General features: G+C 62.8%; 1 protein-coding gene across 2 annotated transcripts in view; it reads left to right on the top strand.

The window, feature by feature from the left end:
• Positions 1 to 5,225, top strand: part of TSNARE1 (t-SNARE domain containing 1) — a 115,075-nt gene extending 109,850 nt beyond the window's left edge. For both annotated transcript variants that reach the window (XM_043483429.1, XM_043483426.1), the window contains one exon: positions 5,090 to 5,225. The gene's annotated coding sequence lies outside the window, so the exon portion shown is untranslated. The remainder of the gene's footprint in view (positions 1 to 5,089) is intronic.
• Positions 5,226 to 19,244: the final 14,019 nt, after the last annotated feature.

Here is a 19,244-nt window from a genome sequence, read left to right as displayed (position 1 = left end):
TGCTGCCTCTGCAGTGACCATGGGCATCAGCGGCAAAGGCCGCTGGGCGTCTGGCCCAGAGGAGTTGGGCCTCCGTGACAGGCTGTCTCCTCACCACGCCGTCACCGTCACAGTGGTGTTGCTGTTGTCACGAGCCCGCCCTTGTTTGTGGAGCTGGGACTCAGCTGGCTTTTCTCTCTAATGTTCCCGCATGGCCCTCCAGCTAGCAGGGCTGTGGCTTGTCCTCCCTGTCGCCTCGGGCAGGACGCACGGGCACAAGTCCGAGCAGTCCAGAGGTCGGCGATGCTTCCGTCTGGTTCAGTGAACACCCCCGCCCCTCCTGTTGGGAAGCGGACCCAGCACTGCTCCCGCAGTGCACAGCCAGGGGAGAGGCAGTCCCCTGAGGTGCTGACCTGTCAGGAGCAGAGTAGAAGCCAGAAGGGGCGCAGCTCTGCAGCGAGGGCTTCCTGGAGGAGGTGGTTCTTGAGAGCTGAGGACTGAGAGCTGGGTATGGGCTCCTCCATCAAACAAGGAGGTGGGCTCTTGGGGCCAAGAGCCGGGCCAGGCAAAGGCCTGGGGTCACTGTCAGTGGAGCACGGCAGCAAGAGCCAGGCCAGGCCGCGTTCAGGAGGCCCCCAGGCTTCCTGGGGCCGCTTGTCAGAAGCAGTGTTTGCTCCCAGCAAGCCCCCTTCCCTTTGCATGTGATGGCCCCACCCCTCGGCACCCCCAGGCTGGGCAGATGGCCACGTGAGGGGGGCCTGGCCCAGCCAGCCAGTGGGAATGCCCTCCACTAGGACAAAGGTGGAAGAGAACAAAAGCATGAAAGTTCTGGCAGCCGCACAGAGGTGCGAAGACGGGAGGGGCTGGTGGATGGTGTGGCGGCGTTTGCCAGCGGCTGGGAGGGGGCGAGGTGGAACGGCATGGAGCCTTTCGAGTCCCACCCTGGGACCCGCAGCTGGAGCAGATGCCGCAGGTGCCCACGGGGACGCGGCAGGCTTCCTCTCCTGCGAACTGGCCGCCAACCTGCCCGACCACACGCCTCCCCAGAAGCAGGAGTTCGGGCTCCCCGATAACTCCTGTAACCCAGGCTGGAAACCTCGCTCAACCCCCGCCCCTCAGCCTTTGTTCCCATCATGGGGGGGTAGGGGTGCCTGAGGCCTGTGTGCCCAGCTCCTGGAGAGGTGGCCGTGGCCCTCCATGTCCCTGGGGCAGCCCCTGCCCTCACCGTCCCCCTCTCCCTGACCCCCTCCCTTCCCCAGCTGGCATTGGCCTCAGATTTGGTTCTGTGACTCCGGGCTCTGGGGCCCACACCTGTCCAGGGGTCACACTATCCCTGGAGTGTGCCAGAATCCCAGGCTGTGCCAGGGCCCCAGGCCCTCAGTGACATCAGGACGGGAGCGGGGGCACCTGATGATGCCAGCCAGGGCCCCTGAGTGGAGGAGGGCAAAGCCCGGCACCGTCCCCATCCCGCATGCCCACCTTGACCCCGGGGTCAGGCCACTGAGCCATCCAGCCCTGTGTCCACTGTGACGACCCCACTCACCAGGTGGCAGGAGGACACCACCTAAGGCCAAGGGTTTGGTGAGAGCGCGTCTGTGTGGTGGCATGGCCCTGGGTTTGGGTCCCACCCACCGTCTCCACCGGGGGCAGGGAGCAGGTCCACAGCTCCACACAGCTTTGGTATCAGACCCGTGAGGGGGGACAGTCCCCGCCCCGACACAGGGCTGTGCAGTCACGGGGGCTCCTGCAGGGGCCCCGTCAATCAGCCCAGCGTGGCGGGTGAGGGCCTGGCCACTTTCCTCCCCTTGCTTCTCCAGAGCCACGCAGGAGGCGGCGGGTGGGGTTCTGCCCTCGGGGACCCCCTGCGAGGAGGCCTCCAGGCCCCACTTGCAGGGCAGGCACTTAGAAGGGAGCCGCCTGACAGAGGAGAGAGGGCTTTGCTGCAGAACGAGGACTTCAGGGGAGCAGGGGGAGCCCCTGAACCTAAGAGTATGAAGCAAGCATTCTGAGGGTCAGCTGCGCTTCGCAAGGATGCCCCACCCTGCCCCCCGACTGTTTCCCTGCTCAAAGCAAGCAGTTTTGCTTCTGGGTACTTCTCAGTAATTGCAATAATAAATTGAATAATTAAGCTAAATCCACAGAAGAGAATTAAATATTAATTTCTAATAAGCTATTCAGAGAGCGTCACCAGGGAGGACCAGCAGACTGTATCTGTGCTGGGTGCTCTCCTGCTCAGCCCCCGAACTCTCCCTCCCAGGGCAGGGCTAACCCACATGCAGCCTTGGTCCAGGGGGTGATGGTCAGTCGGCCAGCGGACACCTGAGACTGGCATCAGGCCCAGCAGTGGAGGAGGAGGCCCAGGGGTCTGGGCCTGGGTCCCCATGGCAGATGAAGTTGCCTGTCACCAAGGGGGTGGGCGCACCACTGGCAGAGTGGTGAGTGGGTGAGAAATGACTCGTCTGAGGGATGTCGACAGTGACCTGAGGGTTGGGCACCACCCCGTCCCGGACCTGGGGAGCCAAGCCCCGCCTCTGTGGTGCCTGCACCTCGAGAAGGACTCTCACCATCACCCCACAGCCCAGGGAGCTCAGGGGTGATCTGAGCCCCAGGCAGTCAAAGGATGGTGCTCCAGACAGACCTTAGGGCAGCCTGCTCCCATTCTGAGTCCTGCCCCTGCTCCCACTCTGAGCCCTGAGCCTGGTCCCACTCTGAGCCCTGACCCCGGTCACACACTGAGCACTGACCCTGGTCCCACCCTTGAGCCCTGCCCCTGGGCACACTCTGACCCCTGACCCTGGTCCCACTCTGAGCCTTGACCCTGCTCCCACTCTGAGCCCTGACCCTGGTCACACACTGACCCCTGACCCTGGTCCCACTCTGAGCCCTGCCCCTGGGCACACTCTGACCCCTGACCCTGGTCACACTCTGAGCCCCGACCCTGGTCACACTCTGAGCCCTGCCACTGGTCACACACTCAGCCCTGCCCCTGGGCACACTCTGGTCATGGGATGGACCTGACTCAGAGCCTGATCCTGGCTGTAGACCCGGCCCTGACCCTCCTCGTAAGAGATCAGAAAGCATGGGGCAGGCACAGGGTGTCTGTGGCATGAAGTTGATGGTGAGGTGGGGAAGGTGCAGGTTATGGGTCTAAATCAACCCAGGGTCCCTGAGACCCTGGGGGTCTTAGGAGCCGGGCACCATCTTGATGAGGTGGGGGGGTGTGAAGCCCCCGTGGCCCCTGCGGTGACGCCACCCTGAGGAGACGGGAACTGAGGAGGTCAGCTGGGGCAGGAAGAGGGTGCAGCAGGGATGGGGGCAGCGCAGGGCTGCGGGTCGTGCAAAGCTCGGAAAGACAGCCCCCTCCAGCCCCTGCACCCTGAGAGCCAGTCTCCACACCGTGGACCTATGTGTGCCCTCCCTGGAGACCCCACGGACCCCCAGCCCGGGGGAGATCCCAGTGCCGGCAGCTCAGCCCTGCAGGCCGCGGCTTCCCATCCCAATTGCCTTCCAGATCCCGTCAGCCTCCCATCTGTTCAGATCCAAAGGTCTCCTCCGCAGCCTCGCATCAGAGCCGTGTGGCTGAGGCTCCGCCTGCAGAGGACGGAGCAGCAGGCAGGGCGCTTGGGGTGGGGGCCGTGTGCTGGGTGCAGGGATCCCCCACTTGAGTCCACTCATGCAGGTGGAGACGCGCTTGCAGAGGGCAGGGTGGGGTCTGCACAGGCCCGGGCTTGGGGGTCAGCAGGGCGGTGCTGAGTCTCCACCATCCTGCCAGCCAGAGCTTGTGCCCAGGCTTCCAGGAAGGGCTAAGCCAGCTTGGGGGTGCCAGCTGACAGTCGCCCCATTTTACCAACCAGGAGACGGAGCTTAGAGGCCCCAGCCTGCAGCCGGCTCTTGGGACGGGGTCTCCCGTGAAGCCGGCTTTGAGAGGGCCTCCTGGGAGGGGGCGTGGGGAGGAGGTGACAGGCACAGAGGTGGGGTGCGGGGACGGGAAGGCGGGTGAGGACGCAGAGGAGACACACAGGCTCTCTGGGGAGGGGGCTGAGGCAGGCGCAGCTCTGAAGGGTGCCCATGTGGGCTGAGCCTCGGTCACTCTTTGGGGCCGGCGTCTGGGGGGGGTTGGGGAGTGACCGCTGCTCCCCTCCGGCCTCCCCCGCTTCCTGGGACTCAGCATTCCCTCCGGGAGAAGGGCAGGCAAGCTTGCTCAGCAGGGATGGAAGCACAGACCAGCAGCAGTTCTTGTGGTCTTCAGAGGGGCTGTGGGGAGGCGAGGGAGGTGGCACGCGCCTGGAGACCTCCACGTGCAAGGGGTGCCTGGGCACGGCAGAGGGGGCGGCCCCGTTCCTCAGGGCTTCTGCAGGGGCCTGGGCAGTGCCCGCCTGGCGGGCTGTGATTTTCAACAGTGCGCTCTGGGGCCGCCTTAAGAGGTGCCCTTTGAGGAGCTGCCCTTCACCCGCTGGCTCGCGGCTCCAGGGTGGTGGGGGGGCCCCCAGCCTGTGCACACGCGCGTGGCCACAGTCCTTGTGTTTCTGAGGAGGACGTGCGGGCTGCACTGCAGGGGGGCGGTGGCGGTCAGTGGGGCCCTCGGGGCCGCAGGGGCTGGCCGGCTGTGACGTCCCGGAAGGGAGAGGCCGGGGGCCAGGAGGCGCCGAGAAAGTGCCAGGTGTGTGGCTTTGGAGGTAGGAGAGAGCAGGGCAGCCAGGCCAGACTCGCGGGTGAGGACGGGCTGGGCAGGGGTGGAGGGAGGGCAGCGAGGTCTGGGGAAGCCTGACCTGGGTTGGGGGGAGGGGCCTGCGCCGGCACCGTGGCCACGGCGTCTCCCCTCCCGGGACCTCTGCCGTCTCACCTGCGAGATGGAGGCTGGCCGTCAGGGCCCACCCTCCTTGCTGCCTTGTGACTCACCACCCAGCCTCCTGCCCCAGGGGTGCAGGGACAAGGACCCCAGCTCCAACAGCCCTGCCCAAGGGGGAGCCCTCGGCTCCCCCAGGAGGCTGGCGTGCGGGGGAGACCCAGGCCTGGGAACCGTTGGTGCCCGGGCCTCCTCCTCGCCTGCTCTTGCCGCAGCTGAGCCCGGCTGTCTCGCCAGGAGCTGACGGAGCCTCTTGTGTTGCAGGCTGATGATGTCGCCTGGCCTGCATGGACCCGCAGAGCTTCGCACCTGCCTGCCGCCTGCCGTGTGCCGACCCCCAGCCTCTGTGCCGGCCCCTGGCTAAGCCGCCCAATAAACTGCCATCAGAGCCAGCCACAGGGGCGCTGATCCCCATCTGTCATCCGTCAGCGGGAGGCAGCTTCCGGCTCTGAGACCCCAGAGATGGAGCCTGGGCTGCGTGGGGTGGGAGGGGTGGTGGGGGCGTGTGTGAGTGTGTGAGTGCGGGGTGAGATGGCCGCGTGGGCAGGAAATGCGAGATGGGGGAGGGCCTCCACTGCCTGTGGGAGCCCAGCTCAGCCGCGGCCTGCCCCGTCCTCCCCGAGGACCAGCGGGCAGCCCCCACCTAGCTCTGTGGCCCCTCCAGCTCCCGAAGTGATGTCACAGCTTCTCTGCCTCCAGGCGCCCGGCCGGGGGCTGGGCACAGAGAAGGGGGCCCCGGGTAGAAAGAGCCCAGCTCAGGCTGACCATGGGTCCCCCTCTTCTGCAGGAGTGAGGCATGGGGGAGGCATTCCTACACAGGAGGGGCTGCAGCCAGAGAGGCCACTGGGAGCGCCCGGCCTCTGCGGGTGGGAGAGGGCGGGAGACGGCCCTGCCCGCCGTGGGGAGGGGGTGCAGGCAGACCCCGGCCCCTCACTGCAGGACTCAGCGTTGCCCTTCCCTGGCCCCCATAGAGCTCAGGACCTTGTGGGCTGGGGGCTGCACACACCAGGCCCCCAGGACAGGCAAAGCCCACGGCCTCAGAATTCCAGAAGGGTCTGCAGGAGGCTGCTTCCTGCTCAGTGGCCCCTCATCCTCCAGCCTCCCATCCCCACCCCCCAAGTCCTTCTTCCACTGTAGAGGGTCTGAAGCATTCCAGACCCCAGCCGCTTTGCCCCAAAGACAGCTTCAGGTTGGATGACCCTGCAAAGCTCTGCGTTTCTCGACACTATCTTCCCCAGGGCCTGGGAAATGTGACCCCGTGGCGGTGTGGGCACGGCGGCAGGACAGGCTGTGGAGGCGGGGAGGCGGGGAGGCAGCCACTTCCTCAGCTTTGCAGCCACAGGGCGCTGGCTGCTCAGGCCCGGGGTGTCTGGAGGAGGTGGTGTTGGCCGCAAATTGGATTTTACACCTCCGGCCACAGGTGCGAGGCCTCGGGCCTTCAGGGGCCGGGAGGGCCACACGTGTGAGTGCACAGCCCAGCTCTGCTAGCCAGGCTGGGGGTGGGCCGCAGAGGGGAGGCACTCGGGGCAGGGCCGCCCGGGGTGGGGCAAGGCTGGGCATGGGGATGGAGAAGCAGGAGACGGCTGGCCGGCCCCCCGCGCCCCGCCTGGCCGCCCGAGCCCGGGGGCCCTGGCTTGCTTGCACAGGCGCTGCCTCTGCTCACTCTCGGCCGCCCGACCTTGGAGCGTCTGGGGGTGGGGGGGTGCAGGCTGCCGGGACTCCAGCACCCGCTGCTGCCCCGCCGGCACCGCTTGCTGACCCTGGGGGAAGCAGGTGTTCCAGGGCAAGGCATTGGCGTGGATGGGCTGAGGGCAGCACGGGGCCAGGAGGAGGGCGCCCGGGGCAGGGCTGACGGCAGCAGTGGCCACCACCTGGCTGGACTCCGAGCCTCCCCGCTGGAGAGTGACGCGTCAGGGTGACCTTGGGCTCCTGCTGTCCGGAGTGGCAGGGAGGTCGAGAGCCGGGCCAGCCATCTGGGTGCAGGCAGCAAGCAGCCGGCCAGCGGGTGCCCATCTGGTGCCCGCACAGAATGGGCTGGGGCCGCGATGACTGGCGGTACCCACTGTGCCCTCCCGGAGCCGGCAGGATGGGGGGAGCACCCCCGCCCTGTCCCTTCCTCTCCTGGGAAGGCCCAGAGAGAGACCAGTCTCCCTGAAGTTCCACAGCACGTGGCAGCAGAGCCAGACTTGGAACCAGTCTCCATGTCTCCAGGCCAGACGCGAGTCATGGGAAGCCAGAGGCTGGCTGCATTGAACTTTCCTCTTGGGGAGCATGTGGGTGCTGGGAAGAACCTGGCTTCAGCACCGAGTTGGTGGAAGAGAGGTGTTTGTTCAACATCGGTCACAGCCCAGCCAGGGGCACTCACAGCTCCCTCCCCCGAGCCTCAGTTTCCCGTCTGTAGAATGGGACTGTTAGAGCCTCCAGTGGGAGGGTGATGGGAGCCAGGCCTGCACAAGGCTGGGGCTCAGGCTCCACCTGCGCTGGCCATGCCGTGCCTGCTCCCAGCTTGCCGCAGAAGCCCGAGAGGACCCTGCTGTGGGGACCCCCTGCCCAGGATCCAGACCCGGCACTTCAGGCCCCTTGGACCCTGAGCCACAAACCTGCGAGGCCCCCCGCTGAGCCAGGCTAGGGGGGGCGCCGCGTCCAAGGAGCCCTTACACTCCGCATGTACACTGTCAACCACACACAATCTCAGCAACTTCTCCACTTCCCAGGACACAACTCAGGCAGACAACCAAACACAACCAAACCAAGCAGAAGACAAAATTAAAGACAGAGTGCCTTCCTCTCCCTGAGGGGCTGCCCACCAGGCACCGTTGCTCTCAGATGTTTTCTAGCGCTGCCGTGAGGCCATCGCCACGCGGCTTACGGACTCTGTAAGCAGCACAGCCTCCTCTAAGGCAGCCGAGTGATGCGGTGTTGGGGCAGGGGGAGTAGAAAACATGGAGGGAACTTGTTAAACAGACAGCAGAGCCGGGAGGCTCAGCTAGTGCCTGTAGCAGTTGTCATGACCGTGGAACAAAACAGCCCCCGACAATGCCACTGACCCTCCGTTAGGCCGGGGCCCTGCGGGGACAGCTCGTCTCTGGTCCTGGTTTGGAATCACCTGCAGGTTTGCTCAGCTGCAGGCCTGCCGGTCAATGCCTGCCGTCGACTGGGATCCGAGCTGGGGTTGCCGGCCTGACGCCAGCATGTGGCCCCTCCCTGTGGCCCGGGCTTCTGCACGGCTGGCCGCTGGTCCCAGGGAGCATCCCCAGAGGGAGAGCCCGGCAGAAACAGCATCCTAGTCTGAGACCTCATCTCCGAAGTCACACAGCATCACTGGGACTGCAGTGAGCAAAGCTGAGCCCACCCAAGTTCATGGGGAGGGAGGGAGATGTCACCTCTTGGGAAGAGGGGCAACATGGCCGTCTCTGGAAAGCACACCCTGCCCCCATCCCCTTCACTTCCATCTTCACTCGCTGTGCCGTGACTTCACTCTTCATCAGAGCGGGGAAGGCCTGCCTGCCGTGGGCATCATGGGAACACACGGTGCTCCGGGACCCCCTCTGGGCTCTGTCCTCTCTGCCCTACCCCCACCCTCAGATCTCTCGCCCTTGGGCACGGCTCCCATGTCCTCTCCGCCTGTTAATTCAGTAGCCCTGGACATGTGGCTGGTCAGCCTCACTGCAGCAGAGCCAGTGCTGTGACCACCAGGGGAACAGTCCTCCTTGGTGCCCGCTCAGGCAGACCCTGGGGTGGACATGGTGTGACCCTGTGGGGGAGGTAACTTGGAGAGGCATGACCTCCACAGGCTCCTGCAGATGCCCCGCCCTGCAGGACCGCACCCCTCCTCCTGCGCGCTGTTCCTGGAGGGATCGTCCAGGGGTTGTTCATTGTGCTCAAGGCCAGCTGCTTAGGGGGATGGGGAGACCAGTAAATCCTCTAGGCAACAGGCATTGCTTTGCTCTGAAAACAGTTTCTTGCTTGGAAGTAAGAGGCTCTGGAGTAAGAAAGGCGCTTCTCAACGAAGTGGCCGCTTGTCTTGATTAGCTCAGAAACATCCAGCAGTCTTGCTAAGCTGTTCACACATCTCTCCAGCCGCTCTGCACCCACCCATCCATCCATCCATTCACCCATCCACCTACCTACCCATCCATCCACCTACCTACCTATCCACCCACCCTATCTATCCACCTACCTACCCATCTATCCATCCATCCATCCACTCACCTATGCACCTACCTATCCATCCATCCATCCACTCACCCATCCACCTACCTATCCATCTGTCCATCCATCCACCCATCCATCCACCTACCCATCTATCCACCCACCCATCCACCTATCCATCCACTCACCCATCCACCTACCTATCCATCTATCCATCCATCCATCCACCCACTTACCTACCCATCCATCCACCTACCTGTCTATCCACCCACCCTATCTATCCATCTACCTATCCATCTATCCACCCACCCAGCCATCTACCTACCCATCCATCCACCTATCTACCTATCTATCCATCTATCCACTCACCCATCCACCTACCTATTCATCCACCCATCCATCCATCCATCCATCAATCCATCCATCTATCTACCCACCCATCCACCTATCCATCCATCCATCCATCCGTCCACCCACCCATCCACCTATCCATCCACTCACCCATCCACCTACCTATCCATCTATCCATCCATCCATCCACTTACCTACCCATCCATCCACCTACCTATCCACCCATCCATCCATCTACCCACCCATCCACCTATCTATCCATCCATCTATCCACCCACCCATCCACCTATCCATCCACCCACCCATCTACCTGTCTATCCATTCTTCCACCCGTCCATCCCCTCAGCCATTACTCACCCAATTATTCTCTCGATAACTGCATGGTCCAAGTACTGCCCTCTCACCTGGGCTTGGTTCAGGAAGTAAACCAGGACCCCTGCCCGCCGGAAGCCCCTAGTGTGGAGGGGGATTCATCCATGTGACAGAGAAGCCCCAGCTTGCTGCGGGAAGCATGGGCAGAGGCGGAAGTACCTAGGAACAAAGGTGGCCCAGAGCAGGTGGCCATGTGCTCTGGCTGGAGGCTAGGACGGCGTCCCGAGGAGGTGACCCCCAAGTGGCAGGCAGGGCAGGAATGTGTCCACTCCCTCCAGTGCAGAGTCGCCAGGTCAACCAGCACTGGAGACCAGAGCCAACTTCGACCTGAAGTTTTAGTTCTCCTTGAACCAAATCCCACTCCCGTTGCGGTGAATTTCCAATTTAAATACCCAAATTGTTTACTTGCTGAAATCAGTTGACAAGGGACCAGCTTGTATTTGTGATTCAATTGACTATGATACACTGTATTACAATTACAGCTCGAATGGATTTCTTTTTAATTTATTTTCCTCTTAACGTTCTCCTCCACCGGTAATTCTGAGACTAATTGTCCTCGCGATCCTCCTCCTCAGCTGCGGAAGGATAATGGATGGCTCTGGGCAGAGGCCGTGCTGGGCGCTGCCGGCCCCCAGGGCTCTGGCCCCGTGGCCCCATGTCCCTTTCAGACCGCCCAGGCCAGGCCCTGAACGTCCCACAAAAGGCATCTCCCATCATCACCAGGATGGGAGCTCAGGATGGGGCGCCTGGGAGCGGGAAGGCGCTCCCACCCCCTCCCTCCGTCTCCCAGCGCCTCGCTCCTGCTGGGTGCTCCTGAACAAACCTCTGTTCCCCTCTGGGCCTCGGTTTCTCCACCTGTGAGAGGCGCCCTCTCTCCCCGCCTCTCCACCCTACTGTCCCCGGCCTCCTCCTTTCTAGTCCTGACACATGACAGGCTCCAGGGGGACCATCCACTCTGGGGTCTGCCCTGGGGCCAACTCGGGGTGCAGGTGGGCACTCCACCCAGCTTGCCAGGAGGGACATCGAAGCTCAGAGGGACCACGTGGGCTGTGAACTTGCCAAGTGCCGGCCCCCGGGCAGCGCTGGAGCAGGGGTTGGATCTTCTCCCTCTGGGCTGCTGCCCGCCTGGGGACGCCTGCCTCTGCTTCCCCCGGGGCCTGCCAGGTGGGCTGCTGGGGCAGGGGGAGCCTTCCCAGAGCCCCTCATGCACCCTGTGCTGGCTGACTGGGCCTGAACACCTTCAGCCTGCCCTCGCTGGAGGGAGCGTCCCCAGGTGCCCAGGCAGCCAGGTGGTGACCTGCTGCTGAGGCCGGCAGGGCCTGAGAGGCCGTCACCCCTCGCTTAGTGACTCAGCCCTGTCCTACTCTTGTGACCCTGTGGACTGTAGCCTGCCAGGCCCCTCTGTCCATGGGATTCTCCAGGCAAGAATACTGGAGGGGGTTGCCATTTCCTTCTCCAGGGGCTCTTCCTGACCCAGGGATCAAACCCAGGTCTCCTGCATTGGTGGGGGGTCTTCACCACTGAGCCACCTGGGAAGCTCCGTGACCCCATGGCCACCCGCTTGAACATGCCAACACCCTCTGGGTGTGTCTCTGTGTGTAAGTGGCTGTGTGTGCCTGTGTATGTGCATGTGTGTGTCCATCCTCAGAGCCTGACGTGGGGGTGTCCTCGCTCAGGCCCAGCCCGCCCGACTGGAGCCCGGAGCACTTAGCTCCCCCAGTCCAGGTCTGTCTCTTAGCTGTGATGAAGGACGTCTGTGTGGCCTTTCATGGGTGACAGGTGACCCTCACCTGTGCGTGCAGCAGGGCCTAGTCCCCTGCCTGCGACAGACATGGAGGTGAGGCTGGGGGCCCAGACCCGGCCTCCGGCCCCAGTGTGCCCTCCGCCCCTGCCGTCCTGGCGCTGGGCAGATGGACGGCTCCCCGGGCCTCGAGCGGGTTTGTTTGGCACTCTGGGAATGGAGGTGCCCGTAGATCAGGTCCCTGAGGAAACCCAGTCCGACAGCCCCATTCTGCCCTGCCTCTGCGGAGACATTCTCACACGATAGGGACTTCCTGCTTTTTGAGGGATATGTGAATCCTTGCAGAAGGCGGGACGCCGTTTCCATCAGGGAGCCACGCCTGTGAAAAGGAGAATCAGTAACAGAGAAGCGAGAAAGGGGGTGGGGAGGCATGAGCCGCGCTGAGCTCGGCCCCTGGAGGTCAGCCGCACAGGCTTCCAGGAAGGTCGGGTGGGGAGGGTGCCCAGCCTGCCACCGCGGAGCTCGCTGGAGCTGCCACCAGCGGGGTGGCGGAGCCTGTGGGCTGGGCAATCAGCTGGACGTGTAGGCCAGAGCGGCAGGGCCACAGCTGGGCGTGCAGCAGGCTTGCGCCCAGTCACCCAGGTCTCTCTCCCTAGATAGGCTGCCCTGCAGGAGACGGCGCCCCCATTGAACATAAACTCCTGTGAAAAGCTCAGTCTCACTTCGCTGGGGGCCCACGCTCACTCGGCCATTGGCCTGCTGACCCCGTGGGGAGGAGGGTCAGAGTCATCTCAGTGCAGGCGGTCAGGGCCCGGCTGGGCGTCCTGGCATGGACTCAGATCCAGCTCTCACACGCCACCCGGGGAAAGCCTCTCAACCTTAGCATCCTTCTCTGTAAAATGGGAAGAGAATTCCTTTCTCTAAAAGTGTTGAGCAGCTGATGTTAGCGCATCGAGGAATGTACTTGATGAATGTGGCCCTGGGCCAGAGAGTAAGTGCCCATCACAGGGGTAGGTATGAGACCCCAGGCCTTGGAGACTGGCAGAGGGGGCCCAGAGGCCTGATCAGTGGGGATCAAAAGAAAATGCAAGGAAGGCCCCCCCAGGGATGGGAGTGACCCAGCTTGCTCAGGACCATGGAAGTCCTCCTAAGATCACACTAGATTCCCATGAGCTGGAGCCAGGAAGCCCCTTCTCTGTGCTTCCACCCCAGGCTGGGGGTGAGGGTGGCGACGGCTCCCGAGGGGAGTGCACAGTGCAGAGAGATGCCAGGGAGCCTGGACCCAATTACACTCCAGGTGTTATGTATGTGGCGCCCCGTGAGCGCATTGATCCCTCAGGGTGACAGATCGGTTATGAATTGGGTAATAGACCAGCTTGTAAATGAAATATATTGGATCATGCAGGCAGCTGGGCTGGGTGTCAGCTTGAGGGGAATGGGGCAGATTTATGAGCCTGGAAGGACTTTCAGGCCGGGTGGCTGGGGCACCGGCTGTTCACCCAGCACCATTTCCACTCCTGGATTCACACCCGGGCCCCAGGGACCTGGAAGATTCCACATCAGAGGGCTGCATGTTCCAGGTACTTGCTGGGGGTCAGCTGGGTCCCCTCTGATGACCCTCACACCCAGCAGTCTGGCGGCACCATGATCCCCCTGCTGCCGGGCAGGCCAGGATCAGAGAGGTCATGTGGCCTCCCCTGTGCCACACAGCGAAGACGCAGACAAGGACTTCAAAGCCAGGCTGACTTGTGCCCCCTCCCTCCCTGAGCCGGTGAGGGTGACACACGGTTGGCGAGGGTGGGGGTGGTCCCAGCTCAGCCCCAGTGCTTGGTCTCTGTGACCTTGGCCTTGGCATATTTCAGATCAGGACAGGCACCCACACAGAGGGTCAGTGAGGAGAGACCCAGGAGCAGGGCTTGGCTTGCCTGAGGGCCTCACTCCCAGAGACGCAAAGACTTGAGGCCCCCGGGGTCAGAGCTGGGGATAGGAAGTGGGGGGTGAGGCCACCTGCTAAGATGTCTCAGGTCACTTGGCTGACTGTGGCCCCAGCTGTCTCCCCCTGACCAATCTCCCCGAGGGCATGGAACCTTCTAGAGACAAGCAGAGCCAGCCAGGCTGCATGCAGGGAGGGGCTGAATGTATGAATGGGGCGGGGGTCAGGGATGGTCTCCGTCTCTGGGATCGAGACCCGCCTGGGAGAGAAACAAGGGGTCAGCGTGACCAGGGTCATGGTTGGAGTGGGACCAGGGTCAGGGCTCACTCTGCATCCGTGACCGCGGCCCTGAGCACAGCACTGAGATGGAATGCAGGCCACACGAGATTGGATTTCTAATCCCCTCGGCGCCTTTGCTCCACCTCTTAGCCGAATATTTAACCGAGAATACCATGAGATGCACAGGACTTTCTGGATCGGCCCAGGCTCCTCTGAGACTAGAGCCCTGGGCCCCTCTCCCGGCTGAGGCCTGTGTCGCTGATGGAGGCCCCACCAGCATCTCTAATGAGCACCTCTGGCGGGGTGGGGGGCGCGGGCAGAGGAACGGGGGCCCATACATCTCTCTTCATGTCTCTCCTTACAGCTCCACCAGCTTCTCAGCAATCTTTATGGGGTTCAATTATTATATCTTCAATTGATATGAGTGATCTCAATGGTTCTTAATGTTCCATATTAAATCTCCCGTGTAAAATATCTTTAACGTTCAACAGGAAGCCCCTAGTCATTGCCAGCAATGCTGAGGCGGTGGAGGCCTTGGCGGGGCCGCGGGCCCTCGGCGTGGCAGCTCGGCGTCCTCGGCCCTGGGCCCCCATGTCAGGGCAGGGGTCCCTCCCCAGCCCCACAGCTGGAGGAGTCTGTGATGAGACCTTCAGGAAGAACAGAGTCGAGGCGTGAAGTTAGGAGCAAAGCCCTGGTGCTGGTTTCCTTGTTTCTGCTGTCACAAATCACCCCCAGCTTGGTGACAAGAGCCAATGTCTGTTCACTTGTTACGGCTCCGGAGGTCAGGAATCCCAGAGTGAGTGGGTGTTAGGGTCTGACGTCTGGGCACTGGCAAGGCTGGGTCCTCAGAGGCTCTGGGACGTTTCCTCGCATGTTCCAGCTCCTGGGGGCCCTGCACCCCTGAGCATCAGTCCGTCTCTGCTTCACCATCACCCTGGCTCCTGCCTCCCCCTCGCAGGCCCTTGTGATTACAGGTTGGGGCGCCAGGTGGCCGGGCAATCACCCTTTTGAGCCCTCACCACATGGGCCGGGAGCTGCTATAGGGCAGGACCCACGAGGCACCTGCCGGGCCTGGGTGCACGGCAGCCAGGACAGCCTGCGGGTGGGGGTTCTGCCCTCTGGGTGACCAGGGCTCCCCACTGCCCCTTCCCCGGGCCCAGCGCCTGTGGCTAAGGGTGGCTTCCCTCCTGAGATTCCTGTGGCCCGTGAGGCCCCAAGACGGACATCGAGGACCTCATCTCGGCAGCAGGCCCAGGACAGGCTCCGGCCCAGACGCCGCACGCTGTCACCCCAGTGTCCGCTCTGCTGCACGCGGCCCCGCCCTCTCAGTGTCCCCCTGGGGTGCGATCCCTGTGCCCTTTTCCAAGGCGGAACTCTTGCTCATGCTTCAAGATGTGGTCTCGGAGTCTCCTCTTCCAGAAGGTCTCCCCTGATTGTGCCCACCCTCCGCAGCTCCTCCCACCCCTTGTGGGGGGTGGGATGGGGCTTCCTGTGAGCGTCAGCCCTTGCCCAAGCCCACTTTCCCTGCCCTGAGCAGCTGCCTGACCTTTCCTGGGGTGGGGGTGCTTTACCTGGTCCCGGTGGGCTGTTGCAGGCAAAGGGCGTCCTGCTTGCATGGCCCCATTTTCTCACGTGTCATTGATACTTCCCATCACTCTCCTGTCTTCTTGGAACAACTTCAGGGTTTATTGAATCTGGAAAGAAAAGAGTGAGAGAAGGAGAGAGCCATGTGCCTTGCACAAATCAGTGGTTCTGACAGTTTTATTAAATAATGGGGCGGTCTGCTCATGCTGTAAAATCAGGCTCCAGGGAAGAAGGCAGGGGCCAGGCTGGAGACATGGAAGGAGGAGTCTGGTCGCTTCCAGAGTCGCTCCTGGGGCTCCTTCATCGGTAGGAGGTGTGGATTCAACTCAGGTCTCCCACTTGGCAGCTGGGTGACCGCAAGCAGCACCCAGTCCCCCAAGGCCTGGAGCCTCCCTCCTCTCTTCCCAGGATGGGCGGCCGCCGTGTTCCTGGCCTGCTGCCCAGGGTCCCTGAGAAGTGCCGGGAAGGTGTGTGACTTGCAGCCTTTCACGGGAAGGAGCGCAGGGCAGAGGCCGAGGGGAGAAGGAGGAGCCCGCATTTCTGGGGGCTCTGCCGTGTGTCCGGAGCCAGCTGCTAGGCGCTTGTGACCAGGAGCCCCAGGAGGCAGGGCCCCGCCCCACCCCAGCTCCTGGGAGAACAGGCAGCGTCCAGGCGGGGTGGCTTCTGGTGTGTCTGCGGCTCGGCTTCCGCGGCCCTGCCTGGGGAAGGCAAGGCTCAGACATGCCGGGTCCGGGCCTGAGTCCAGGACACCGGCTGCTTGTACCCAGGAACCCGGGTAAAGCAGAGCCAAGCTCCCACTGAGGGCTGCCTGAGGCTGAGATAGATGAGCACAAGCATAGAGGTTCTGGATCAAACAGCCCGGCCCGTGGGGAGCCTGTGCCATGGTAATGTGTACACAGGATGCCCAGTTTTTGCACTGATCCTTACCCCAAGCCCGTGAAGCAGTGGAGTAGTCAGTTAGTGGCCCAGAGAGGTTAGGACACGTTCCTGGGAACACACAGCTTGGGAGAGTCATAGCCTGGGCAGAGGCAGAGCCCACGGCCTCTCAGCCAGCAGTGCCCCTCTGGTGCCTGCAGCACCGTCCACACCTCCCAGGGGCCCCCCCACCGCCCCGGTGCCATGAGCCCTCGGCTGGCAAGAGCATCATTTGCTTCCTGCCTTGGCCAGAACCATCCATCACAGCACCTCAGGCTTCTGACGCTGGTCCCCGGGCGGGGGAGGCAGAGACAAACCAATGGGGCATTGCAGACTCTAGCAGCATCCTGGGTATGTTGTCCATAAACCGGAAATAATTGATCTACAGGCTGGCAAGACAGCCAGCAGAATACAAAGGCATTATGGCTTCTCTGCTTAATAACCCTCAACTCTTCTGGGCAGCTGAAGGGACCTGGGCTCTGACTTGGTCTTTGCAGATGGCAGAGTCCCAGGGGTCCAGGAAGGGGAGGGAGAGGGGGAGGGGGAGGGTAGCCCCTCCTCGGGAACCCCCAGGTCCCTGAGAGGCCAAGGCAGGAGCTGCATTGTACGTACATTGGGGGCTGGGGTCATGGAGGTCAGCTTACCCCATCCATGGGCCGTGTAGGCAAGTTTCCACTGAGTCACAGCCAAAAAAAAAAAAACCAAATTGGAACAAAATAATGGTCAGTAGGAAGTGATTTCCTCATTCCCCTGACACGCAGGCAGCTCCTCAGTGTGGGGACAGGTCTGGGCTGTGGCTCTGTGGAGAGGGAGCAGAGCATCTGGGGTGCTCCCGATGGGGAACTAGGGCCCTGCCGGAGGGGCCCCAGGAAGGCGGCCCCCCATGCATCTGCCTCGGTTCCTGCTTCCTCCTCCCGGGCCTGCCTCTGGACTCGGGTTTCTTCTCCCACTCGCTCGCTCCCTTGTGAGTCCCCATCCTCGCTTCTCTGCTCCAGAGCCCAGGGTGCATTGAGGAGCCTGATGTCCCCACCCCCACCCAGGACCTGCTGTCCTGCCTGGGGCTTTGGGACCCGCTCCCTGGGTCCCTCGTTAAGTCACTCAGCAAACAGGCACTTGCCACTTTCTGAGGTGGGCCCTGGGTGGGAGGCGGAGGCTCCCTGGGAAAATCAGACACAGCCCCCAGGAAAAGCCCCAAGGGGCAGAGACGGGGAGGGCAGGGAAGGAGCCCCAGGGCAGGGGTTTCCAGGTGGAGAAGCCAAGGTGGGCTCCCTTCTGCTTCTTTAGAGCCCGGCTCCCCCAGCCCGCCGTCAGACAGCAAGGCCACCAGGACCTGGGTGTGCGGGTGGGCAGGGCCGCCCTCTCCTCGTGCGTTGGTGCTTGTGGAAGGGAGACGGCCCCCCTCCCGGGATAACTTTGCGTCTGTCTTCTGAGACCTGCTCCCCTGCCCCGGGCCTCCAGGGAGGGGTGCTCTGTGCTGCTGCGGGGACCAGGGGCTCTGCCTCCCTGCTAGGCTGACCTCCCGTCTCTGACCCCTGACATGCTGGAGCAATGCCAGGTGGATAAGTTACCCGTGTGTCAAAGATCCGAGAAAAGTAAGTTGAACAAATCCTTGAAGAAATCCTCTCCCCCACCCCCATACTGGCTCCCTCCCTCAGGCTGTCTTCTCTAAATAGACCAAAACATGGTAATTTTATGAACAAATCAAGCCATGCATTATACATTTTTATGTTCTTAAGTTAACAAAGTGACTTTGAATCTATAAAAGGCACCAAAGTAAGTATTCCATTTATTTTTGCCTCCTGAATGGCCCTCTCATCCCTTGCCTTCCCCCTACCCTCGGTGGCCCTGGCTGGCACTCGAGGCCCTGGGACTCAAGCATTCAAGGCCCACAGGGTTCAGTCACCTCTGTCGTCCCCAAGCCTCACACGAGTCTCGCCAATCCCTCTCCTCCGCAGATATCTGACACCTCTGTGGCCTCTCAAAGTGCACCGCACCTGCCCTTCGGTCAGCTGGTGAACTCCTCCCCATCCTTCAAAGCCCGGTCAAATGACCCTTCCTCTGTGAGATCTCCTGTTAGGACACTGACAAGTGCCCACCAACCCTTCTTGAAGCCAAAAGGACAGCTAAGACTGCTGGACCTGCGGACGTGCAGACTGGGAAGGGAGGAGTGGGGGGCCGGGGGTGAGGGGTCGGGGCTGTCTGCAGAGACGCATCGTGAGCGGAGCTGGAGGGACAGACCGCAGCCTGGGGGTGAGGGGCCGCCCCGGGGTGGGGGGTGGCTGGAGTGTCCAGGGAGGGCCGGGCCTGGTGTGCTCAACTGAGAAGAGGTCATGGACGCCCTGTGCTGTCGTGACAGCATCCTGTCACCACGGGGCAGGCCCCGTCTTTGGCCTGAGTGCCAGTCTACACAGACCCGACTCTGGCCCGAGCCCTGCCCTGTGGCCCTCCATGGGAGTGCATGATGTCAGAGGCCTGGCCGGGTGACCGTGGCCAATGCTGTCCTTCTTTGGGCTGCCCCGGTGGGACAGTGTGTGGCTCGGAGTTCACAGACCAGCTGTACCCTGTTGAGCGTGTGGCCCTGGGCAGGACAGGCTCTCAGACCCGAGGCTGTGAGTGCCAGGGGTGATGCTGCCTTGGGGGAAAGCGAGGGGGTTCGTCCCGTGGGCTGAGGTTCTGTTCGGGGCTGGCGCCAGCCGGGCCACTGGACACTCACTCTTGGTTTGCTCTGACTCCTGCCGGAAAGTGAAGTCATGAGCCCGGCGGCGCGGTGCGCTCACCCCGTGTCCGGGAGTCTGGGGCAAACGTCATCCCTTTGACCTCCGCGTGGAAACATTTTTGCTAATGGGGGCGCTGACGGCAGGTGGTGTCTGGAGAGGAGGTCAGGTCTCCAGCCCATCTGGGATGGGGCCGGTGCACGAGCGGGGTGAACGGCGGGTCACCAGGCTGCCGGCATCTGCTGCCCTGAGAGCCAGGCGCCAGCTGACAGCACATGAGCGGCCGAGCTCTCCCAGCCCAGGCCGGCACGGCCCAGCGGGAAGGCAGTTCAGGGCATGCCAGGCGGCCGGGGCCAGCCCTCTCGCCAGAACCAGGAC

This window comes from Cervus canadensis, chromosome 12 (assembly GCF_019320065.1).
Source record: "Cervus canadensis isolate Bull #8, Minnesota chromosome 12, ASM1932006v1, whole genome shotgun sequence".
NCBI classification, from domain to species: Eukaryota; Metazoa; Chordata; class Mammalia; order Artiodactyla; family Cervidae; genus Cervus; species Cervus canadensis.
This window is presented reverse-complemented; position numbering and strand designations above follow the sequence as displayed.